General features: G+C 46.9%; 2 protein-coding genes and 1 long non-coding RNA gene across 3 annotated transcripts in view; 2 read left to right on the top strand and 1 right to left on the bottom strand.

Annotated features, from left to right (window-relative positions):
- Positions 1-26,046, top strand: part of CATSPER3 (cation channel sperm associated 3) — a 75,075-nt gene that overhangs the window by 5,955 nt on the left and 43,074 nt on the right. The gene's annotated exons all lie outside the window — the stretch shown is intronic.
- PCBD2 (pterin-4 alpha-carbinolamine dehydratase 2) overlaps positions 1-26,046 on the top strand; it is a 52,561-nt gene that overhangs the window by 10,856 nt on the left and 15,659 nt on the right. The window lies entirely within an intron of this gene.
- LOC311605367 lies at positions 16,619-25,303 on the bottom strand. Its single transcript, XR_014781913.1, has 3 exons — positions 24,571-25,303; positions 19,053-19,266; positions 16,619-17,644 (listed from the first exon to the last, which is right to left on the bottom strand). It is a non-coding gene; the product is annotated as an uncharacterized lncRNA (long non-coding RNA).

Raw genomic sequence — 26,046 nt, 5'->3', positions numbered from 1 at the left:
AGTCTTTTAAAAAATATATTTATTTATTTATTTATTATTATGTATACAGTGCTCTGCTTGCATGCACACCTACACTCCAGAAGAGGGCATCAGATCACATTATAGATGGTTGTGAGCCACTATGTGCTTGCTGGAAATTGAACTCAGGACCTCTGGAAGAGCAGTCAGTGCTCTTAACTTCTGAGCCATCTCTCCAGCCCTATGTGAAGTCTTTTTAAAAAGAGATTTATTAGCCGAGTGGTGATGGTGCATGCTTTTAATCCCAGCACTAGAGAGGCAGAGGCAGGCAGATCTCTGTGAGTTCGAGGCCAGCCTGGTCTACAAAGTGAGTCTAGGACAGCCAAGGCTACACAGAGAAACCCTGTCCTTAATGCCCCCCCACCCCAAAAAAGAGATTTATTTAAGGCAGGCGCAGTGGCACATGCCTGTAATCCCAGCACTCTGGGAGGCAGAGGCAGGTGAATGAATCTCTGTGAGTTCAAGGCCAGCCTGGTCTACAGAATGAGTTCCAGGACAGCCAAGGCTACACAGAGAGAAAAACCAAAGAGAGAGCGCGCGAGAGAGGTATTTTAATTTTATTTTGTATGTATGAGTAGTTTGGCTGATGTATGTCTGTGCACCACATGCATTCTGGCCTGCAAAGACAGAAGAGGCCAATGGATCCTCTGGAACTGGAGTTACAGGTTTTTGTTAGCAAGAACAACCAGGGCTCTTAGCTGTTGAACCGTCTCTCCAGCTCCACGTGCCATGTTTTAGCCAGGCACAGTGCTGAGGCCTGCAATGCCAGTAGTCAGGAGCTGGAGGCAGGGAGACCAAGACCAGCATGGGCCACATGGACTCTGTCTCAAAACAAATAAAATAAAGCCTTCCAGGGTTACACTGGGTTGAGCATTACAGCTTATAAGTGGCTTGCTTATTAATGTGTGTCAAATGGTATCTCGAGCTTTATTCTTTGTTTCATTTATTGCTGTGCAAAATCAGCTATCCATTTTCAGAGTGACTTCAGTGATCTTGCCTTGGATAAAAGCCTGATTTGCTAAGCTTAAGGCTCTTTCAGGCTTTGTTATAATAATAAGTAGCCAGCAGATTACACTTGATCTTTTTTTTTCCTCCTCTGAGAGGTTTTATTCTAAACTGTGGTTAGTTCCATATAATCTAAATTCATTTGGTATTTTAAATGGGTATAAATACTTGCTGATTGTAATCGTGAGACTTCCTGGATGCTCCAGTACAGGAAGTAGCCATAGGCGCCCATCCATCAATTGCAGCCTCTGCTGTTAGTGGTGGTATCACGGTTCAGTAGTACATTGTGGCGGACAGGATGATGGTACTCACAGTGATACTTGGATACATTTTGGTCTCAAGGTGAGGAGCCGCCATGCTCAGTGAGCTTGGACTCACACAGGTAGGGTAGGGCTGGCGTTATCCAAAGGAGTTCTGCTTTTCTGCTCATGCAGACACAAGGTGGGAGAGGCTGTGGCCGACTTAAACTTATTATTGGGCACTTGTCACCTGTAGAGCCTTGAAGGAGCAAAATTGTCACTTAGAAATGTAGGTGTGTGTTCCATAGCGAGAAACTGTGTCATGTGTGAGTGGCGTGAACAGGAAGCTGTCACACAAAGGCATCTTTAGGAACGCAGCTCATGAGCTCTTAGAATACAGGAAGCAGGCTCTCCCAGGGCTCGCAGGTGGGGTCTCCCAGGGAAGGAGCCCAGGCTAGCCCTGGGGAGGCTGTCCCTGTTCCCTCCAGGGAAGGAGCCCAGGCTGTCCCTGTTCCCTTACTCTTGGGTATCTGAGGCCACCCTTGTAAGTGGCACCCATGCTCAGGTTCAAGAGTGGGTAAGCAGTTATGGCCAGGCCCTGCATTTGTTTTGGTGCCTTTAAGCCTGTGAGGGTTTTGAAGTAGAAGATATGTGAGATTTCCTGTTGGTAGAGGTGGGAGCCTAAGCTTTGTGGTCAGTGGTATTCCCTGAGGCCGTGGAGGAGGTCTTGTGTGTCTCTTTGTCCCCCCTTTCCAGTGGCCTGCCAGCCAGCCAGCCAGCCAGCCAGCCAGCCAGCCAGCCAGAGCGGTTGGTTTCCTGAGGTTGAGGTACATGGACTGGCTTGTCGTTGCTTTCCCTTCCAAAGGGGACACTTTTACACGGTCTAATCCTGTAGCCAGGACAACACCTTTTGTAAGGCAAGGGGTGGACTTCATTTCTTTTCCAGCTTATTCCAAGCATTTGCCTTCATGGCCTTTGAAAGATTGCTGGTGCTGGAGAGGGAGCGAGGGTGCCCAGGCGAATGCCCGGCTCGTGGCAAGCATGCTCTCTGTGGTGGTGATGGTTTGGGTCCCCAGCAGTGGTTTGGAGGTTTGCGGGGCCAAAGAGGTGATCATAAATGTAGCTGAAAGTTACTATGGCTCACTTGCTTTTGAAAGGTGTGCATGAAGAGGAGCTGGAGAGATGCCTCAGTGGCTGAGAGCATTGGCTGCTCTTCTAGAGGACCCAGGTTCTTACCATCCACATGATGGTTCACAATCACCCGTAAACCCAATTCCAGGGGATCCAATGCCCTCATCTGGCCAGGCCTACACGTGGTGCATAGACACACACACACACACACACACACACACACACACACACACACACACACACACGAAAAATAATCATACAAATAAAATGATAATTTAAAAAAGATTTGCAGCCGGGCATGGTAGTACAAACCTTTAATCCCAGCACTTGGGAGGCAGAGGCAGGTGGATCTCTATGAGTTCGAGGCCACCCTGGTCTGCAGAGTAAGTTCTAGGACAGCCAGGGCTGCACAAAGAAACCCTGTCTCAAAAAAGAAAAATAAAAAAGATTTGCATTGAAGAATCGACAGCAGGCTTAGGGTTAAAATTTTGAAATACTTGACGACCTCAGAGGCTTGATGATACCAGGAGAAAGGCAGCTGTCACTGGGAGTCTTTAGTGGGGTCTCGGCTGCTAGCATGTGAATAAATTAGTTGTCACATACCCCCAGAACAGGGTTTCTCTGTGTGGCCTTGGCTGTCCTGGACTCACTTTGTAGACCAGGCTGGCCTCGAACTCACAGAGATCCACCTGCCTCTGCCTCCCAAGTGCTGGGATTAAAGGTGTGCGCCACCACGCCCAGCTTCTTTTTTTTCTTTTCTTTTTTTTCTTTTTTTGGTTTTTTGAGACAGAGTTTCTCTATGTAGCCTTGGCTGTCCTGGACTTGCTTTGTAGACCAGGCTGGCCTCGAACTCACAGAGATCCGCCTGCTTCTGCCTCCTGAGTGCTGAGTTTAAAGGCGTGCGCCACCACCGCCCGGCTTAGTTGTTGGCTTTTGGTTCTGCACATCAAAGTTGTTAGTCAGCCCTTGAGAGAGGACATTCTGATGATGATAATGAGCAACATGAGCCTGTCTCCTGTCCCCAGCCACAGGGACGATGTGCCCACGTGGGTAGAAAGTGTCATTTTGTTTGAAGGTATAGGCTGGTGTCTTGGTTTTGACAGAATAAGCTGAAAACTCATGGCTGTCACAGGCAGCACTTTTGTTTAGTGATGGCTTTTGTGACATGGTAGAGTAGAAACAAGAAAGTGCTCTTTGGGGACTGGCTCAGAGGCTAAGAGCACACGCTGCTCTTGCAGAGACCTGAGCTTAGCTCCCACATGCACACTGAACGGCTCACAACCACCAGTAATTCCAGCTCCAAGGGGATCTCACGCCCTCTTCTGGCTTCCACAGGCACCAGCACTCACATGTGCATATCCATGTACACTTCCCCTTATCTAAAAGTAAAAGAACTCTCTGGAGAATGACGGCATCCCTAGTTTTCCTTGGAGAACGGAGATGGCTGCACTTTAGCCAACATGTCTCAAGCCTCAGCGGCGGGTGGGGGTGTCTGTGCCACCTGTTGGCATTCACAGTGGAGTTCCCGGGCAGTTTCAGCATGCCCGTCTGATGCTGTCAGGTGGAGGCTGGGCCTCTAGTGTGGCTGTCATTGAGAAAGGGAGGTTAGAGCCTACAGTGTTCCTGGTGAGCTCTTTACTCTGCTGCCTGCATTCTAGAACAGGTGTAGAGCTCGTGTGGAAAAGCACACAAGCGAGACGGGGGTAAATGTGAAACAGGTGTCAATAAGGTAAGTGTGATGCCACGCAGTGTAAAAAAAAAAAACTGCTGCAGTCAGCGCACCGCCCTTTAATAAAAATGGACTTTTAAGTGTATCAGTCTTCCTTAGTCATGTAGTAAATCTTATGTTTACAGAAATTAGCCTGAGCATTTTATAAAAGTCAGACAGCCAAGAAGTATAATTTCCTCAACAGTGTTTGTCTTGCCCTCTTACAGATGGCGTAAAATCAGGTGCATGAAAAATAAGAAAGCAATCTGAGCCGACGAGAAGGGCGTTTCAGATTTATGCCCTGCAGATGACTGTGCTGTGATTAATGTATTCGCTGCTTCTTTATTGCTTTTTCACAGATAATGTCCACGCTGCCTGGAAAGCGCCGGGTTTAGACTGTTACTATCAGCAGACAGCCTCCTAGAAATGCCGTAATTATTATCAAATAAAGAAAATTGTCATGGAATTCATTGACATAAGTTTCATTTCTTTAAATTGCTTTTACTAGTATAAAACCTACGTGTAGCATTTAGGGTTTGTGACGCACTTGAGATGAAGTTAGTGGGATAAAGTGTGCACAAGTGGCTTGCTTTAAGTTTAACTGACAAGAAAATAATACTCAGGAATTAGAGAATTATGGAGGCATTTGTTTCCAGCCGACGTTGCTGGAACTGCTTAAATATGTTGGAAATGAGTTAGGAACAATGGGCTGTTCAATAGTTGCAGACAAGAATTGGAAGGAGACCTTACATGCTGCCTCGGCAGGATTTGGGTCTCAGTCGCCTCCATACTGTTTGTGTGGACTTCTGGTGCCTTAGAACTGTGACAGGAATGTGGGTTCATGTGTTTCAGAACATGGAGGTAGGGCGCTGGTGAGGTTGCTGTGCAGCTGGCCACCTCTCCACAGCAGAAGGATAAAGCTGTGCCTCCATCCCAGTAGGTTGGGTCCTGGCTCATCACTGACTTGGTCCGCTGGTGTGTGTGTGGGTTCTTCCTGGCTTTGACCATCCTGGGTTCTGTTCCTCTTGCTATGCCTTTCAGATTTGTTTGCTTTAAAAATTGAATGTGTATGAGTGGTTTGCCTACATGTATGTATGTTTGTACTGTGAGTACCTGGTGCCTACATGTATGTATGTTTGTACTGTGCGTGCCTGGTGCCTGCAGACCTTAGAAGAGGGCCTTAGGGCTCCTGGTACTGTAGTTACAGATGGCTGTGAGCCACCATGTGAGTGCTGGGGACTGAACCTGGGTCCTCTTAACCACGGAGCACCTCTCCAGCCCCTGCTGTAAACACACTAGTGTCTGCTCGCCTCCTGTTGCCTGTCTGAGGTAGAACAGACTAGGACTGGCTAACTCATCCATGGACTCTTACAAGATGATGGTGGGCCAAACTGAGGATAAGGGATGGCTTGTCACACTGTGCCCTGTCACAGTAGGTGGCAGACTTACAGCTCTGGCTCCAGCAGCAATGTTTTCAGGTCCTCCTCTCTTGTTGCTGTGGTAGTTTTCTAGCAGGGATCTTGCTTTCCAAGGACCGCTTGTTGGATGACTTTTCCTTAAGCTGGTTTCACCATACCTTCCTGAGAAAGGGCTACTCACCCGGTGACACAAACAAAGCCGCAGTCATCTGGGAGTAGCCTGTGTTTCACCACAAACAATAAAGGGTTATTCAGTTGTATCATTGAATTCAGTTCTGTCATAACAGAACTGTTTGCTTTTGTGCTCCTGGCCAGCAGGGCAGGATCGTGGTCTTCTGTGAAGCCAGTCATCAAACTCTCTTTATGTGTCCTGTCTTCCACCATAACAGCCCTGGGTGTGGGAATGCCCCGGTGCCAGGTGGGACAGGAGCCACATAGGCTGGCTGGCTGAGTGAGAGCCACAGGGCGTTCGGTGCCAACCACCAAGAGGCTAGCATCCTCTGGCCAGGCTGTGAGGGGTGAAACTGTAATAGCTGGAAGGGAAGGGTTCATCTCCGTCCCCAAGAGTGTCCAGGCTTGTTGGGGAGATGGGACATCCACATTTTACAAAGTGGCAAATTTTATAAAATTGTCCTGGTTCATGGGGGTCTTACGTGTGAGGCTGTGGTATGCTTTGGGGGTGAGCCTGCAGAAGTGAGTCTGTGGCTGCCTTTCAAGGTCTGGAACGGGTGTGAGTTAGCAGGTGACAGAGCAAAGGCAGGGAGGATATGAGGACTCTGAGGCCAGCTCAGTGGGCTGGGCGACAGATGGAGGTGGGGCCTTGTGGGGCCCTGCTTCCCACTGTCTTGAGCTTGGGGTATCTGAGACTAACTCTTGTCACTTTCATTCAGCTTGCTTGTGTTTCTCAGGGCTGCACTGCTGTAGTGGGTGTCTCTGCCATCCACGTAGCTATGGTAGAAGCTTTGATTGCCTGTCCCCTGTAGGCTCTCCACGTATTTACTTGGTCCGAATGCAACATGCTGGGGGCATTCTAGTGTCTGCTCAGGAACCCCCAGGGCCTTGCTGTTGTTTCTTCCTGGGCATATTTCATCTCCTCAGAGGTTTCCAAAGCTGCCCAGTGGGGGCCTGCTCAGACCCCATTGCTTGTGAACTCCTATAAGAAACGTCTTTATTTAGAGATTAGAATTGTAATCTGTGATATCTGTTGGTTGTCCTCGATGTTCAAGGTCGTATGGCTCTTAGGGCCAATGGAAGGTAATGATGTGTTAGAGCTGGCTCAAGATCCCTGTCATCCCAGCTCCTGCTCTGCCTCCAATCCCTCCATCCGTCGGCCCACATCTGTCCATGTCCTCCCACTTCTAGAGACTTCTCACGTACTCCATAGTAAATGTTATTTCCCGTGTTGCGGTTCTTACGTACTCCATAGTAAATGTTATTTCCCGTGTTGCGGTTCTTACATACTCCATAGTAAATGTTATTTCCCGTGTGTCAAGGATGGGGAAGCTGAAGCTTAGACTGGGTGGCTTGGCTAAGGTCCTACATCAGCCACAGGAAAGTGCAGTGAGAGCGAGTGGCGGGGCTAGTGCTGAGACTGGAGAGCAGTGAGGCAGTGGCCGGTGTGTGTGCTGTTTGAAGAAGACAGTCCAAGGCTGTGAAGCGTGGAGTGGGAGTAAGAATCCATGGGGAGAATAGCAAGGAAGCTGTTGGGTTGCTCCAGAGGGAGATCCTCATTGCTGGGGTGGACACAGCACAAGGCAGTGGGCGGGGCAGTGGGCGGAGCAGTGGGCAGGGCAGTGGTGGGAAAAACAGGGAAATGCAGAGCTTGGATAGATTTAGAAATGGCATGGGCAGAAACTAGCACTGCACACTTGTACGGGAAAAACAGATGTGCGCTGCACACTTGCACAGGAAAGGCAGATGTGCGCTGCACACTTGCACAGGAAAGGCAGATGTTCACAGCATACTTGTACAGGAAAGGCAGATGTGCGCTGCACACTTGTACAGGAAAGGCAGATGTGCGCTGCACACTTGTACAGGAAAGGCAGATGTGCGCTGCACACTTGTACAGGAAAGGCATATGTGGGCCTGGGGTGTGGCTCAGCGAGCCCTGGGCTCTAATCACAGTGTTAACGAGGAGGAAGGTGTACCTAGGTATAGTGATGGGAGCCTGAAATCCCAGTGTTCTGGGATGTAGAGGCAGAAGGCCTGGAGTTCAAGGTCATCCTTAGCTACACTGAGAGTTTGAGGCCAGCCTGACTTACACTAGAGCTTGTGCCCCCAAACCATATAAATAAAGAAATGAAAAAAAAAAAATGCCAACGAAGGAGAATGCCCACATTTCTCTGACTAGGAGGGAAAGGAAGGAACAGGGTGCCAGGATGACATTCAGAGTTTGGACCTGGAGGAACGAGGTGGCTGGAGATCTATTTTCTGAGCCTGGGAAAGAACCGGATACAGCTGGGCACAGTGAATGCACTTCCTGGTTTGGACACTGTTGGGCATGAACTGCTGTAAGATGTCCAGGTGCAAGCTCTGTAAACATGGGTTTGTGTCTGAGATCGGAACTCAGAAGAGATCTGGGTCACAGATTACATGAAGGCCACAGGCCTGTGTGGGAGAGCTGAGGTGAAAGGTGAAACTACCGAGGAAGAACCATAGTGCGAGAGGAGAGCTCAGGACAGGGAAGGAGCTCTCGGGGGCCCCAGGAAGACACCTAAAGGGGAAAAAATTGATTCATGTAATATCACAGAGTTGATCCAAAAGAGGGGAGGAAGCAGCCAGGTGTGGTGGTACACACCTGTAGTCCTGCTGTAATCCTGACAGTTGGGGAGTTGAGGCAAAATGATTGCTGAGAATTAATTTTTTTTGTTGCATTTATCGATCCGCGTCTGTGCGGGCATGGCTATCCTACGGCAATGTGTGGAGGTCGGAGGATAACCTGCTGGTGTTGGTTTGGTCCTTCCATTATGTGGTGACTGAATCAAGTTCAACAGAATTGCTAGGTTTCAGGCCAGCAGGGCAGCTGACAAAGCCTGACTCCTGTGTGAGCTTGATGCCTGAGCCCACGTGTGTTAGTTACTTTTCTGCTGCTGTGATAAATCGCCACGACTAAAAGCAACTTACGGAAGGAGGAAGAGTTTGTTTTGGCTTACGGTTCCAGAGGGAGGAGGGTCCGTAATGGTTGGGAGGGCGTGGCAACAGGCAGCAGGAGCAGGAAGCGGAGAAGTCACATCCTGTCCCGCCAGCCTGAAGCAGAGAGTGAGGGAGAAAGTAGGTGAGGCTTTTTACCCGTAGAGCCTGCCCCCAGTGGCACACTTCCTCCAGCAGAGCCAGCGGCTGGGGACCAAAGGCCTCCGAGAATATGGAGGCCATCTCTCATTCCATCCACCACAGCATATGGACGTGGAAATAAAAAACCATCGCCACGGACTTGCCCTCTGACCTCTACTCATGGCCCGTACTTACCCTCCCAACCCTCACAAGATAATAGTTAAAAGCAAAGAGCAAATGAGCAGGAAGGAGGGAGGGAGGGGTCAGTTCTCTAGGGACACACGTAAAGTGACTGCTGGGTTGAGCAGCTGCAGGTCACTGATGGCTGGGGTGAGGGCGGCCTTGAGCCAATGTGGAGCGCACGTGCTTGTGCGGATCCTCGAAGCCTCGGGCACTGGGAGTCTCTGGTCTCTTTGTCCCTTTTAGGATCTAGTCCTTGAGTTATCTTACTTGTGTGTAGCATTCGTTAGCCTCGTTTTGATATCAAACATTTGCATCTTAGTGCTTTCTTATTGACTCTGTGAAGTCAGAGCTAAAAAGGACATGACCAGGACCCAGGAGTCATGCACTTGACCAGGGTGACAAAGGTCCCAGAGCCAGGAGGAGGAGAGTAAGTCTCAGCTTCAGCTGTGGACTCACCTAGGGCTCTCTGGTTAGAATGCTGAGACTTGTCTTGTGCCATCTCCCACTGAGCCCATCCCCGCAGCATCTGGGTGTATTTGAATGCAAGAGACCCCTTGGTTTGGTTCATTAATCTCTGGTGAGCCAAACCCTTTTCTTCTTTTTGTCTCTTTCTCACTAGGTCTTTCCCTGTTCCTTGTCCATCTACTCCTAGTGACAGATGGCTTCTGAGGGTGATTGGCTTATCTGCTGAGGGGCACTTCCTCAGACAGCACGGATGCCTTTGTTGTCCCTGCAGTTTGGAGGCCACCTCCCACTGCACCCCTACTCAGTTGCCTTCAGCAATGAGACACTTCTGCTTTTCAGTCACTCAGAATATTGGCTCCACGACCTCAGGCACCCATAACTACAGCCCCCGTTTGTTGTGACTTAGTGTCCTGTGGGCCCATGGTCGGTTCTGCCAAGACCCTACAAAGCACCACGCTGGAGGCTGCCACAGGCCTGTCTGTTCACTGTCCACTAGGCATTCATTCCGTTCCCACACAGGCTTCTGAGTACACGTGGGGTATACACTCGTGCATGTGTGTGTGCGTGTACACACACAAACACACCACATGTGCACATAAAATAAATAAATCAGTAACTTGACTGGTGTTCTGTAGGAAGGTAGTACATGGGATAGTTGGGGCTGGTGGAACATTCCTGAAGCAGGCTGAATCAGGAGGATTACAAGTTCAAGGCCAGCCCGAGCAATTTATCAAAATAAAAATTAAAAAGGCTGTGGATGTTGCTTAGTGACTCTGTGTTATTCTGTAAAAGAAAAAGAGTGTGTGTTTCTATTTAGGAACTATTTTTAGGATTTTGTTTGCTTTTTGAGGCAGGATTTTATCATCAGGATTTTATCATATCGCCCAGGCTGGTCTTAAACTCCTGGGCTTAGGCTGTCTTCCTGTCTCAGCTTCCCTTGTGCTCAGAACTACAGATGCATAATACGGTACCCAGCCGCCAGTGACTCTCTGTGTTGCATTATTTAACCTAAATAACCAGGTCTGTTATTTGTGAGAATAAGGGGTCACAGGTGTGCATGCGTGTGTGCATGTGTGCCTGTGGAGGCCAGAGGTCAGCCTCAGGTGTCACTCCTTAGGAAATCATCCACATTGCTTTTTGAGACAGGGTCTCTCCGTGGCCTGGTATTTCCCACTTGGGCTGGTTGGCCAGCAAGTCCCAGGTATCTCTGTCTGTTTCACCTCCCCGGTCCTGAGCTTGGACACCCATACACCACGCCTAGCTTTTTTTAACGTGGGTTCTGGGTACCAAGCTTGGTCTTCACACTTGCAAGGCAAGCACTTTAATCTACTGATATGGCCCCAGCCCGAGTCACAGCGTTTTATGGACCAGTAAGTGCACTTAGTGTTAGCTGCTCACTGTGAGCGGCTTGTAGCAGCCCGGCAGTCTTGTAAGGCTGGCTGTTAGAAGCCCACATTGCTAGTTGTAGAAAAGTTAGGGGAGCTAAAGTTTGTAGAGGAAGTGGAATATGGGTTGTAACCAAGTCCAGACACTCTAGCCAAAGAGACAGACAGCTTTTCATCTGTGTTTTGAAGAGCTATATATAACTCAGAAATAGGCGACACCTTTGTTCAGGATGTCTTATCTTAGAACTCTCAAGTTTTCCATTAAAAATTGAGCATCTCTGTCTGCAGGAGATGGTGTGATATGCATATTTAGAAGGAGAAGGAAAGGCAGCCGGGTTTCCTATCAGTCAGCTTCTGGGAGGAGTTTGACCTGAGGTTTGGTACCTGGTTCACTATGCCATGCCCAGAAAGCATCAACTTACAGTCCTGAATCTCGTGCGCATTTAGCTCAGCTTCTGTCTGGAGGGAAAGAGCACCAAGAAGCTGCTTCATCAGAAGAAGTGGAAGGCGGTGGAGAAGTTGAGAAACTCTCATTCGTGTGTGTGTGTGTGTGTGTGTGTGTGTGTGTGTGTGTGTGTGTGTGTGTGTATGTGTGTATGTGTGTAAAACGACAGGAGGGTCTCATAATCTACTCTGGGGAATCTGATGGGCATTCACCATGTAGCCAAAGGATGACCTTGACCTTTTTCCTGGTCCTTTCACCACTCAAGTGGCTAACACTGCATCTTTCTAAGCCGCTGACCACACGGCTGTGGAAGCAGATGTGTCGAAGCGAAAGGCCATCGTATTTTGAAATGTCTTAAGCTGTAATTCTACAGCGTAAGTTTGCATTTCTTCCACCTTTCTATTTGTTTAAAACTGTGGGCTTTAGAGAGAAATGCTTAGCCTCTGTCGTTTATCCGTGCCCTGTGGAGGTCAGGCAGGATTCTCAGGGAATGAAGGCATTGTGGCACATTTGGATGATGTGTTTAGCTGGTTCATAGGTGCATTTTTTTTCTCTGCTCGCACAATGCATCTTATAATTTGGAAAACAGGAGAGTCAATTAAAAATAGTCCTTCTGGGCTGGAGAGATGGTTCAGCGGTTGAGAGCACTGACTGCTCTTCCAAAGGACCCGGGTTCAATTCCCAGCACCTATATGGCAGCTCACAACTGTCTGTAACTTCCAAGATCTGACACTCTTACACAGACATGCATGCAGGCAAACACCAATGCATATAAAGTAAAAATAAATTATTAAAAAAAAATAGTCCTTCTGCCCTTTTGAAAGACGTGAGTGTGTGTGTGCTCTTGGGGCCATGCTGTAGAAACTGCTAAATTGCTTCATTCACTTTGTGTACAGTGAGCACTTTTCATGATCTCTCATGCTTTTTGACTTATTTGGTGTGAGATAGGGTCACTGTATGGCCCAGCAAAGCTGCCCTTGACCTCAGTCTTCTTGCCTCAGACTTTCAAGTGATGATAGTACAGGATTGAGCCAGCACGCCAACATTACCTCACAGCTTTCAACCCTTTATATGTGTGAATGTTTTGGCTAGGTATGTGTGTGCACTGTGTGTCTCCCTAGTGCCAACAGAAGCCATTAGAGGATGTTGTATTCTCTAGAACAAGAGTTACAGGTGGCAAAGCTGCCATACGAGTGCTGGGAACTGAACCCCGGCCTTCTGAAAGGGCAACAAGTGCTCCTAACCACGGAGCCACCTTGCCAGTATCCACCTGGAGATTTTTAATGGTAGGATATATAGTATCTCATGACACTGAAAGGTCACAGTTAGCTCAGCCAGGGCTTTCATACAGTAGCCATCCTCACAGTGGTGGCTTTCTGAACCTCCTTTTTCAAGTGATATGCTGTCAGTTCAGCATAGAGACATCAGGAAGTAAGACCGAGTGCTTCTTGCACTCGTAGGACCTTGGTACCCATTGCACTGAGGTCAGGCACAGATCTTGTTAAAAGGTAACAGCCAGTTGTGGTGGCACAGGCCTGTAATGCCAGTCCTCAGGAGGCTGAGGCGGGATCGTGAGTTCAAGGTCAGCATGGACTACATAGCAGTACCCTGCCTTTACAAAAAGTAAATAGGCATCACCCCCTAGAAAGGACCCCAGACCCTTCGAGTTGTCTGAGAAGTCCAGAAGGAACAAGCCGCGCTGTCGTTAAGTGCGTCATAGCTACCGTTCGCTCAGCTTAGCCCAGGGACCCACAGGATACTTTCACAGAAAGCTTTCTCTTTCTGAGTTTTTTTTCTTTCCCCCAGATAAAGAGGGCTTGTTTAATTCTAGAAGAGTTATTTCGTGGGAAATTAAATATTTGTAAATCCTCTGTCACATTTCCACACTTGTCAGTTCCCTGGCAAATGATGACTTTGGCGTAGTTGGGGAAGGGTTTCGTAAAGGCAGACAGTCCCTCCATTTCTCCTCAGCTGTGGTTTTAGTTTTGAGCCCAGCAGATGGAGGGACTCCTGTCTTTCTCTTTGTGATGGGCTCTGGGTGATGTTATGTGTTCCTAAGCTTGGAGTGATGCTTCTTTGTGGAGATCTTTAAGGCAGTTTTGCTAGGTAAGATGCTTTCCTTGGGTGTGATAATGACATCTGTGGCCTTGGCATCAGAACGGCTGCCTGGCACTGGCAACGCGCTGCAGCGCAGGGCCCGTGGACAGGGTAATTGTGGCCTCTCAGTCTCGTGTGCTCAGTGGCGTCAGTCACATTGCGCGCTTGGGAACCAGGGAAGAATTTTCCTTTCAAGTCTCAGTACATCATCCCCCCCCCCCCAACACCGATCAAAGATTGGAAAACTAGAATTATATGTAGTCCTCGGAGCTGTCTTACACCCCGAATCTTTTGGCCACTTTGTTGAAATATATCTATGCCTTGCAAGTATTGAAAGCCTAATATCCTTTAACCTAAACTACAGAGGCAAAATGGATTTTATGTGAAATATTTAGCTGTGGACCACATCTTCAGCTTTTTATATGCCACAGCGGTCTTGTTCCCCCCCCCCATTGTCTGATAGTGAGGTCATTTTCAGTCCTCTGAGAGATCCTATTCCCAGCCAGATGCGGCTCGTATATTAAAAGTAGCACCTGTGGCTAATATCAGAGCGACTTACCATAAATTTACATGGTAACTAGGATTATATCTGTCAAGACTGTTAAAAAGCATCTAGATTTAATTTGATTTCCAGTATCGTAGAAGCTATGCAACGTTTTGCTTCATAACTATATTTTAAAAGTTAAAAATCAGTCCATTGTTAAGTTTTATGGCGCCCCCAGTGCCCATTAAGTTGATTTGCTCAATGGAGGTTAGGGCGAAGCAACCTGGCCACATTAAGATCGGAAACCGACCCATTTGTGACAAATTTAGTCCTTTCGTGTGAATCTTCCCCGCGTCTCCGCACTGATTGGATTCAGGTGTAGCTTATGTCAGTGGCGTTTAACCTCAAAAAGAGCGGGCAGTGTGATTGGTTGTTGTAAATTATGAAGCGTTCTGTGTTGGCTTATTTAAAACGTAACTGGATCCCTCCATGGCATCTGCCTACACCAGTGGTGTCGTTTCAAAGACGTCTCAGAAAACCGGGGCGTCTGCCCTCACCCTGTCCCTTCCTAACCTTCTCTATTGCCCGTTATTTTTGGAGTCATCTTCCACGTGTCCCAGTTCACACACCTGCAGTCACAAAATTATTTGGGGTGCTATTGTATCAGGTTGTTCAACTTTCCAGCATTTGCGAGTACAGTAATGATTCTCCATAAATCAAAATAATTTACAGGTTACACAAAACCTGTTCCTGTAAATTAGCATTGAATGATGATTTAAAAAAATTTTTTTTCCCCATTTCCAAGATTCCTTAACATGAAACCAGCAGCATGTTGGTATTTGCAAAAATTAGTTCATAGCACAAAACTGAATTAAACATTGAAGCCAACCTTTTGGATTTTTTTATAGCTTAAATATGTAAGCAAAACATAAACCAATTAAGAAATAAACAGAAGTCTGTCTCTTGCCGAGGAGTTGCAGTTGCCTGGCAGTCATCTCCTTCCTGAGTGAGGCAGCTTTAATACTGACGCTGAGGGTGGGGTGTGTGCAGTGCACACCCTACAGTGTGTAGTACAGGACCATGACCCCGAGTGTACACACTTGCTTTGATTACAGTGGGCATGAAGGTACTTCCTGCCTGGTTGATCTTAAAAATGTTCATTGTTTATTAATTGACGTTTATTTTATTTTCAAAGTCTATTTCATGTGTGTGGGTGTTTTGTCTGTTTATACGTCTGCGTGCCGTGTGCATGCCTAGAGGAGGGTGATGGATCTCTTGGGGCTGGACTTATAGCTGCCGTACGGGTGCTGGGAATCGAACCCGGGTCTTCCGTGAGATGAGCCAGTGCTTTTAACCACTGAGCCGTCTCTCAGACCGTTATTCCATTTATTTTTTTGAGACAGGGTTTTTTTTTGTGTGTGTGTTAGTAGTTCAGGAAGGAATAGGGTGGAGAGCAGACATCCCAATTTTCGGAGATGTCTTTTGAAACCACACTGCTGGCGTAGGCAGACGCAGCGGGCGGTCCAGAATATTCCTCGCTGGCCTGCAACCTCCTGTTTCTGCCTCCCAAATGCTGAGGCTACTGGTGTGCCCTGTCACCACTGCCTATTGATCCGTTTTAAACTCCTCCTTTCTTTCCTTTCTCCTTCCCTCCAGGAGACAGCTTCTCACTGTAGGTGCTAGCTGGCCTCACACCCGCTGGGTATCAGAGGTTGGCCTAGAACTCACCATCCTTCTCCCTCCGCCCGGGGAAGGCGTCACAGACAATGTGCAACCCCACCCAGCTCGCTGTATGAGCTTTCTGAAGGGAAGGCTTTCTTTCTTTCTTTCTTTCTTTCTTTTTTTTTCTTTTTAAGATTTGTTTCATTAGCTGAGTGGTGGTGGCACATTCCTCTAATCCCAGCTCTTGGGAGGCAGAGGCAGGAGGATCTCTGTGAGTTGAAAATCACCCTGGTCTACAGAGTGAGTTCTAGGACAGCCAGGGTTACATGAAGAAACGTTGTCTTAAAAACCAACCAAACAAACAAACAAATTTTAATTTTATTATTTAAAAATATTTTTGTGTATGTGACCATGTGAGTATATGCATGATGTGGGGGTGCCCTTGGAGGCCAGAGGAGGGATATGGGGGACAGCGTCTCGTGGAGTTGGAGTTAGGGGTGGGTGAGCCACTATATCTGCATGCTGGGAACTGAATTTAGGTCCTTGAAAGAGCAGTAAGTGGTCTTAACTGCTGAGCCATCATTCCAGCCCTAGATTTTAAGTTTTTCTGTTGGTTTTTGTTGTTGTTGTTGTTGTTGTTTTTTCAAGACAGGGTCTCTCTGTGTAGCCTTGGCTGTCCTAGACTCACTTTGTAGACCAGGCTGGCCTTGAACTCTCAGCGATCCACCTGCCTCTGCCTCCCAAGTGCTGGGATCAAAGGCGTGTGCCACCACCGCCCGGCTCTCTTGGTTTGTTTTTGGTACTGGCCACTGAACTCAGCCTTGCACATGATAGGCAGATACTCTGCCACTCAGCCACATCCCTGACCCCTAGAAAGAAGTTTTAAAAAAAAAAGTATTTTATATATATATAAAATCCCCCAAAGATGCTATTCTCTCATTTCCCATCTTCCTCCTCCTCTTCAATGCCTCTGATATAAAGCACATTATTACACCTTATCAGAACTTCACCCAGATGTCCAGGGAATGCCCCATCTATGTATTCTTCTGTATTCGCAAGCTGCATGTTCATGTAGCCGTCTACTGAGACCAGGTAGCCCTTGGACTCCATTCCCCACTTACGTTTTACCATCACTGGCTTTCCTGTCAATCCACTGAGAAAAGGCTTGGGACTGAGGGGTAAACTCGTCACAAACACCCACGAGCGCTGCACCCCACTAGCCCTAGGAGGAAGTTTTAAAGATTTTTTTTTTGAGCCTTATTTTCATCAAGGAAGTGAAGCAACATTCAAAAATACTATGCCGAGGGCTGGCAAGATGGCTCAGTGGGTAATGGTGCATGCTGCCAAACCTGAGGACCTGAGTTTAATCTCTGGCACCCACACGGTAGAAGGAAAGAACCAACAACCAACTCTCACAGCTTGTCCTGTGATCGCTACATGAGTCATGACCTGGGTGTACACGCGAGTGTATGCAAACACAAGTGTGTGCACACATACATGTGTGGCATGTGTGCACATGCACACACACACACATGCATGAGTGCATGCACACTGAGTAAATGTAATAAAAATTAAATTACTATGCTGAATTATCATAGGAAAAGTGACTAGTACTGTAAAATGATAATTTAGTGTATTACCAGGTGGAATAGTCACTTAACAGAAAATATTATTAATGGCCAATTGGAACCTTGGAAGGCATTTTAAAGAGAATTATGGCATCTCTTTTTTGTCCCCAGGATAAGATGATTTCCATGGGTAGTGAAGGTTGTGGTTTCCGTGTGGACATTGCTGGAAAAAATGGTAAACATGAGACAGCCTTGCTCTGTCCTCTCGGCCTGCTTCTCCGCGCACACTGCTCACTGGCCTGCCCACCTCCTGTCAGTGCAGCCGCTGGGACCCAGGGCTGGGAGCCTGGGGATCCTAGAGCAGTGGACGGTGACTGTGGGCATCGCAGACTCGGAGCACAGTCGGGTTGGGGGAAGATTCCGGCACTTCCACGTCCCTTCAGGTTATCACGGGCTGCACTGGAAGCCATGGCTTGTCTCACTGAGCAGTTTTCATCTTCTCCTTGGTTGTCTGCAGCAATTGGAGGCAAATATCTGATTCTGTTTCTAAGATGTCATTTGATGATCTGCAGGGGCCAGAAACAACGAAGTCACTGAAGACAGTACCTCCCCAGCCGGGCAGCCCTCGGGTTAGCCCACAAGGTGTCCAGCGGCCTAACGTATCCCTTCCAAGGCTGGTTGTGAGAACAGAAATAAAACTGCAGAAGAATTGACTGTTTTTTAAAAAGTGAATCTACATATCCACACATCCCAGAAATGAGTGAAAATTTAAAATAATCGTTGCAGTGCCCAGTGCTTGCCTTTACCACCAATTAATGCTGTATCACCTTATGTAGCTTAGATGTTGAAAAATGACTATAATTTAAAGCCAAATAGAGCAGCTCGTATTGCTAGATCTTCTCAAAACACTTTTTCATGCGTTGACTTATAAGGTAATATTTAGCTTGGTTCGTTCATAAATAGCATTCCATGTTCGAAATGAAAACTGTGGTATTAACTGCATTTTTATTTAGAATTTTGTTTTAAGCCATGCAAAATTCTGTCATATAATTGGCTTTTGGGATTATTGTATATGAGCATAGTATATTTTCCCTAATGAAACCCTGACTTGGAAAAATTTGGCTGTCATAGTTGGCTGAACAAATACATGTATACAGACACACACACACACACACACACACACACACACACACACACACACATCCTCCCTCTCTCTCTCTTATGTAAAAATGTATATATTTATATTCATGTTAAATAAGACATTTTTTATTCATTCTATCAACAAACATTTATTTGTTAAATACAACTGGTGTTAGATAGATCATTGAAGATGAATTTTACTTGAGAAACATCCTGCTGAGACAGTATTACAAATGTAACAGCGCGCTATTCTAGAGCTATAAAGAATGGTTTCTATGGCGAATGTGAGGAAGAGGGGACGAAGGAAGTTACAAGGCACTGCCTACTTACCAATTAACTATTACCTGCCAAAAGCATGTGAGACCCGCACAGCGGACATCCGCTAATCCAGTGGGTAGTTGTCCTGGGCTCTAATGCACACTGTTTTACACGCTAACGGTTTTGAAGTTCCAGGCCAGTGCTGACCTTTCACATGCGCCCCGCTCACAGTAGGAATCTCCACTCATTGCTTCCTGTCAGAATGGATTATGGTGACACAGCCCAGGGCTCACTTTGACTGCAATTAAGTTTTTGATCAGAATTATTTCGTTCACAAACAATCACATTTGTTAAAATGTTACATCTGCCCTGAGAGCCACTGGCAGCCTCCTTATTTATCAGTGGGACGTGAGTGTTATTCATTTGTTTTTCATAAAGCGGCAAGCAGCCTTATGTATGTTATTTAATCTTTCTTCGGCCGGTTTCTGCCTTTCGTTTCACTGGGTTTGGAAGGAAGCTACTTCCTGACAGTGGTACGAAGCCTTTTGAAGATTTGGGGAACGTGAGCCGACTTACTTTTGGTGTAGGACAAAATTATCCAACTGGGACCCGAGACTCAACTATTGTTTTCAAAGATTGTCAGTGGTGATTCTGTTTCTACACGAGGAAATGCTTCAGCTTTGTGGATGTGGGGAGTTCAGTCCCGGTGTCTCCATGTCTTGGAAGCACAGCCTCTCGGCCTTTTTAGTGTGTGTTTCCAGGTCTCTTGCTTTGGCCGTGGGCTTTGGTGCTGGAAGAAAAGCAAGAATTAGCTTCCTCTGGCACCTTTCCTGGCTTTTTGCTTTCATAAAGTCCCTTTCTTACTACAAAATGGCAGAAAAGATACAAAGGGAGCTTTTCCTGCCAACTCACTGTTTTCTGTCTGCCTGGTGATGTGGGCTCCTCACATCTGTTCATGTTTCTCTGCCGATTGCTCAGTAGCCTACTGGTTCTAGAGAGGTCGCTTTACTTGGCAGTTTTGTGTCCTGCATGGGACCCTTTGGGGCCTGAGTTTGGACCAGCATTTGACTTGGTTTTGTGAGGATGGAGCCTGGGAAGCTGGCACCTAGGCGGTGGCAGAAAAGGGGACAAAATGGAGTTGGAAGGTGATGAAGTTTGGAATGCTTGAATTTTGTCTGAGAGCTTGAGAAATTTTAATTACTTTAAATATATATGTATATGTTTAGAATACCATTAAAGGAATTTATTGCCAGGTTTTAAAATACTGCCTTAAAACCTAAACCATTTCCCATTTGTTTTGACGTAGCTGGCCTCATTTATTACTAACTTATAAATTATGAGTGGCAAAAAGAAAGGCATTGCACCCAAAAAACGATTTAACTTTAATTTTTTAAGCTTTTTAGTAAAGTGAAGCCTGGTTGCACATCTAGATTGCAAAGGCTGTGTATGAATGAAATAGTGCAACCACTGGATGTGTTACTACAGCCTTCGCTTTCCTTGTCATCAGATTTCTGAGCAGATTTTTCTTAAATCCATTAGTATAATAAAACACTCCACCTTTTTCTGTTTTTTTTTTTTTAACCGTATTTTGTTGAGTAGTGTTAAGTTTTGAGAGAAAACTCCAATTGAGGCCAAGCAACATCATTATTATCTTTTATTGTCTGTGTGTTTTTTTTTTGTGTTGGGTGCTTGCACGCCTGCACACATGCCATGGGGTACATGTGGGGCCAGAGGAGAACTTGTGGGGTTTAATTACCCCTTTCCACCGTGGGCCTAGGGCCCACAAGGCTTGGTGACAAGTACCTTTACCTGCTGAGCGTCTCTCCATTCCTCATGTCATCTTTGTCTGTCATTATGTAGCACTATTAGGCTGGCTCAGCTACTTTATTAAAAGCTTATATTGATATAGCTTGTTCTTTCTTTCTTTCTTTCTTTCTTTCTTTCTTTCTTTCTTTCTTTTTTTCTTCCCTCCTCCCCTCAAGACAGGGTTTCTCTGTGTTCTGTTGGCTGTCCTGGACTCACTTTGTAGACCAGACTGGCCTCGAACTCACAGAAATCCATTACCTCTGCCTCCCTCAGTGCTAGGATTATAGGCATGTGCCACCAGGCCTGGCTATATATATAACATTTCTCTTAATTTTTGGTTTGTTGTTGTTGTTGTTGTTGTTGTTGTTGTTGTTGTTGTTGTTGTTTTTCGAGACAGGGTTTCTCTGTGTAGCCTTGGCTGTCCTGGACTCTCTTTGTAGACCAGGCTGGCCTCGAACTCTCAGCGATCCACCTGCCTCTGCCTCCCGAGTGCTGGGATTAAAGGTGTGTGCCACCACCGCCCGGCCTGATTTTTAAATTTATACTGAGATCATAAGATTTTTAGTTTCCATTTAATAACTGGGTGTGCCGTGTTGATGCGTGCGGGACATCTGCTGGGTCACAGGAGGGCCCTTGGGAGATGTTTTTTGGGGAACCTGAGGCAGTGAGGAGAAAGAATGATGCAGAATAACCTAGTTTTCAAAACAAAAGAAAAACCCCAAATGGAGAAAAACTCGGTGGTGTGGTAACCGCCAGGAGCAAAGGGTCTCCAGGCTTTAAACTCACAGGAGGCCCCAGCCCTCAGCCTGTGTGAGCAGCGGCCTCGCGTGAGATGTCCAAGAACCTCACAAGTATTCTTTCTGGAGAGACTGAGCCAGGCGGCAGTGGCTGGGGTTGGCCTCATGGGCTTTGAAACTGAGAAAAGTTGGACACTTGACTACTTTAAAGTTTTACTGGTGCTTGTAAAAACACTTCCGAGGTCCCAATAAGCCCCGTATGCCAGACAGAGGACTCACGATTCTCTCTCAGCTGCTCTGGAAGCCAACGCTTATTTCCTGAACAGCGTGTGCAGTGTTACAGAGGCCCCTCCCTGTCTTATGAGAAGAATTCACCAGGGAACAGAACACTTTCTGTTGGTCACACCGTGGGGAAATGGCACCTATCACTGGTCCAGTCTTTCTTCCTTTCTCCTCTCTTCTCCATCTTGACAGGGTCTCATGTATCCCAGTAGCTAAGGATGACCTTGAACTTATGACCCTTCCCCAGTGCTGCAAGTATAGGCTTGAGCTATATACTGCCCTGGGGTTCGAACTCAAGGCTGAACGTGTGCTAGGTACCATGTCCCTAGCAGTTCTGTTAGAACCACCCCAGTTTGTTTCTGCCTCATGCCTGCTCCCCACAATCATAGCAGAGTGTGTCCTGTGTTTTATCTTGATCTTACATTTGTAGCTGGCTTTAGCCCCTGCCCGAGGCTTCTAGGAGGGTACATCCCAGTGCACTCAGGGGTAGAGGAGGCCCTGTCTCATTATGAAGACTTAGATATGGGTCATGTCAGAGTAGCACTGTGTTCTCTGAGCACAAGGAAGGAAAGACGTAAATCACATTTGTGTCCTGTCTCCTCATTTTCACAGTGTCCTCCGTGAGCTGCTTTCTTGCAGGCTAGTGCAGGAGCAGAGTGTGGGTTGGGGGGCGTGTCCACGATCCATGTGCATTTGGAAATACCATGAGCACAAGAACTGTTCCGCTGAGAAGTCTACCTGAAGGAGGAGGGGTGGCTGTCCACAGCGAGGGCGTGGCGATAGTGCCTTCTCTAGTTAATTGCTGGGCTGTTTGCTCAAAGAGTATTAGGAACTGAGAAATAATTGTCATCTTAGCACAGGTAACTATTAATACCGGAAAAGATTAGTTGTTCTCAGTCAGTGCTCCCATAAAGACATCTTTTACATATTGTCTGTTCACTGGGCATTGAAAAAATAAATTTAAAATAACTTTTCATTTATTCCATAAAACTCCCGTGGTCAGTTATGCTAGAGTTTGTTCCTGAAGAACACTGTGATGTACGTTGGCAGAGGCTTCAGTCTTTATGCTCAGGAAGGCTGGAGAGACGGCTCAGTGGCGAAAAGTATTATAGGGGTTCAATTCCCAGCAGCCACACGGCGACTCTCAACTGCCTGTAACTTGAGTCCCAGGGGATCTGATGCCCTTTTCTAGCCGGCATGGACATGGCACACAGGCCAAAACACTGTACATAAAAGCTTAGAAAAGGAAAAACACATTTTAAAAAGACCTATCTGTCATACATGTTTTTCTTCCACCAGAGTGAACCATATATGTGGGGTGCTTTCTAAAACAGCTCCTCATGGTGTGGGAGATGGTGTGGTTTCTGACGTGAGGAATGAAAACCATGTTGCTTCATGGACCATGTGTGTGGAAGGTGTTTCCTTCTGGGGTGCTTTGCTCAGGCTACACAGGTCAGTGGAGGCTACACAGGAAAAGGCACAGGCAGAGGCTGTAATAGCATCTTTCCTTTTGTTAAACATTCTGTAATGTTCTACTCTGTTGTTGTTATTATTATTATTGAGACAGATTTTAACTCTGTAGCTCTGGCTGTCCTGAAACTTACTGTGTAGACCATGTTGGTCTCTAAATCACAAATTCACAGAGATCCATTTGCCTCTGCCTCTCAAATGCTGGGATTAAAGAAGAGACTGCTTCTTGCTGGCTGGAGATTCTAACTCGTGCACCCTAGGACCATCACTCTGACCATGGATTCTCATGGTTCAATTCTTGGAAAGAAGAAAAAGGAGAAATACTGCTCTATGACTAGGTATCTGCTCAGTGGCAAAGCATCTGCCTAGCAAGCACGGTGCCCTGAGTTCGATTTTTAGCAGCAGGATGTGCACACAAGCACGTGTGTGTGTGTGGTATATGTGTCTGTGTGTGGTGTATGCATGTGCTGCAACTGTGTGTGTGTACACAGCACCTGTGTGTGGTGTGTGAGTGTGATGTGTGTGTGGTGTGTGAGTGTGATGTGTGTGTGTTGTGTGTATGTGTTTGTATATGTGGGGGGGAGGTATATGGGCAGCACCAGTGTATGTGTGTGCAGCACCAGTATGTGTGTGTGTGTGTGTGTGTGTGTGTGTAGCACCTATGTGTTGTGTGAATGTGATATGTGTGTGTTGTGTATATATGTTCGTATATGGGGGGGGTGCAACACCAGTGTATCTGTGTGCAGCACCAGTGTGTACCTGTGTATCTGGCGGGGCATGCACCCACACACTTGGATACAAGTCCCTAACAATGTCAGAGCACACTTTCCACATTTTTCTCATACCTAAAAGTAAATTTTAACATAAAATTTTAAAAATTTAATGAGAAGCAAGGAGTAGTGGCCCACACCAGCACTCAGTAGGCTACCTCTATGCAATGTGATCGGCAGAGTTTCTCTCCTTCTCCAGTCTGTGTTTGGGGACCAGGTTTGGGCTGCACGTTTGATGCTCTTTCCATCACAACACTGTGCTTCTGGCACATTCGCTGTGCTTAAAACATGTTCTTATCTCCACAAGTTAGACATTTAAGTACTTTAACTGCAGTTTAGCAAATGATATGTCTTCTGTTAATGAACACTTCATTTCTGCCCCAAACCTTGCCGTTGCTGTCAGTCCTGTGACAGGGGCCCTTGTGTCTCCTTGTGCACAGGCACAGGCTTCTGTAGGAAGTCCTAGGAATGGAACTGTTGCAGTAGCTATCTGGTGCACATATTAATGAAAGTGAAGGCTAAGGATTGTGGGGAGGTAAGAGCTGGTGTTGGTCACACCAGCTGTTTATCATCAGAGGCCTTACCTGCGCGTGAGACTACAGTAACCCATGGCGACCTGAGCCCCTATTGTGTCAGTACAGTGTTAGCTGGTTTGAACTGGTACTGAGCATATGAGCAGGTACACATGCAGTGGAAATACTGTGGAAGCCACTAGCAAGTGGGGTCTCAGTCAAGATTAGGAGAACATAGAAGGGAAGAAGCTTACCCCATGTTCATGTGTGCATGCATGTATACGTGTGTGTGCACAAGTGCATGCACGTGGAGGCCTGGGGTCAGCTTCTCCCCACTTTGTTTTTTGAGGGGTCTCTCACTGGTCTGGAGCTGACCTGTTTGGGTAGACCGGCTGGCTAGCGAGCACCCTCCTGTCCCTCCCTCTGCAGTGCCTGGGGTCATGCTGCACTGTGGCGGGGATTGAGCATGGCTCCTCACACTTATGTGGCGAATACTGGCCGAGCTCAGAAAACCTACTTTTAATGGAAAGTCGTGGCCTTTTGTTGTGGTGAGTCATAATTTTGCTGTGTAGCAGGAGTGTCTGGGCACTGTGTAGCCAAGGTTGGTTTTGAGCTCAAGATTCATCCCCTGCCCTTCCCTCAGCTGCTGGTGCTCCTCTTCTTCCTCCTCTTCCTCCTCCTCTTCCTCCTTCTCTTCCTCCTCCTCTTCCTCCTCCTCTTCTTCCTCCTCCTCTCGAGTGCTGGAATACAGGCATGCATCACGATGCTTGGCTCTGCCTTAGCTTCTTGAGTGTTAAGCCAGGTATGGGAGTGCATGCCTGTAATCCCAGCACTTGGGACGCAGAGGCATGCAGATCTCTGTGAGTTCGAGACCAGCCTGGTCTACAGAGCTAGTTCTGGGACAGCTAGGGACACACACACACACACACACACACACACACACCACCACCACCACCACCACCACCAACAACAACAACAAAAAACAACCTGTCTTGAAAAACAAAACAAAACAAAACATTACAGGTGTCTACCACCATTCACAGTCTTGGTAAGCATGGACTTGAGATGCCCTCAGTCCTGCAGATTTGAAATGTTACCTTCTATATGCATTCATGATGTCAAGTCCAGACCCCAGTCACTGTACGCCTTCACCTTGTGTAAAGGCACCCTCTCAGAATTTCTACAGCAGAAAGTTCTAGGTTGTGAAAAGGTGTCACCACTTGTAGCTTTCATTCCTACACAAATACCAGTGAGAGTGCAAACCACAGCGATGGGAAGATTGGTGAGTCTGTACATCTGACTGCCAGAACTGGGTGGGTGGGGTAGTGTGGACCACAGCGGAGCCGGGATTGGGAAGCCGGCAGGGCACCGCCATCCTGTCTTGTGTTTCAGCAGTCACTGTGTTCAGTGTGGGGAGTCCTGTTTCACACTGGCCTTTTTGGGCAGAGATTATTATGTATGTTTGCCTGGGTAAGCACACTGATAAACTTGTAATAAAGTGCATCAGACCATTTCCTTGGCAGGGCCGACCACAGCAGCCTGTGAGGCAGAGCCGTTTCCGATGGAGCGTGAAAAGCTTTGAGAATTCTCACTAACAGCAGAAAGCAATATTTGAAACCAGCCTTAAACAATTGTTTGTTTTCCTCCGCTCCAACCACGTCTGTAAAAATTCGGTCAGACAGGCATTTCATTTTGATTTAAAAATATTCCCGGTGACTTGTTGTCTTCCTAGTGTGTGTGAACCCTGTGCTGTTTCTTTCCCTCTTGAAACTCTAAACCCTTTCCTCAAGTTCTCCCAGAAACCTCCTTGTGCCTAGTGAGGTCTCCTGCGTATGCAGAGGATGAAGGGATGCAGGCCTTAGAGAAACCTTGACATTTGAAGTGTGCGACTGACTGCATTTGTGGACCAGAAATGAACATGGCCAGGCCATACTGAATTGTTTGTCTTTTTTTTTTTTTTTTTTTTTTAACTCCAGAAGACAATGTTTAGCTC

Source organism: Acomys minous (assembly GCF_964271855.1).
Source record: "Acomys minous genome assembly, chromosome: 9".
Taxonomy (NCBI): Eukaryota; Metazoa; Chordata; class Mammalia; order Rodentia; family Muridae; genus Acomys; species Acomys minous.
Note: the sequence above shows the minus strand (reverse complement) of the source record. Positions and strands in the feature narration are given on the sequence as shown.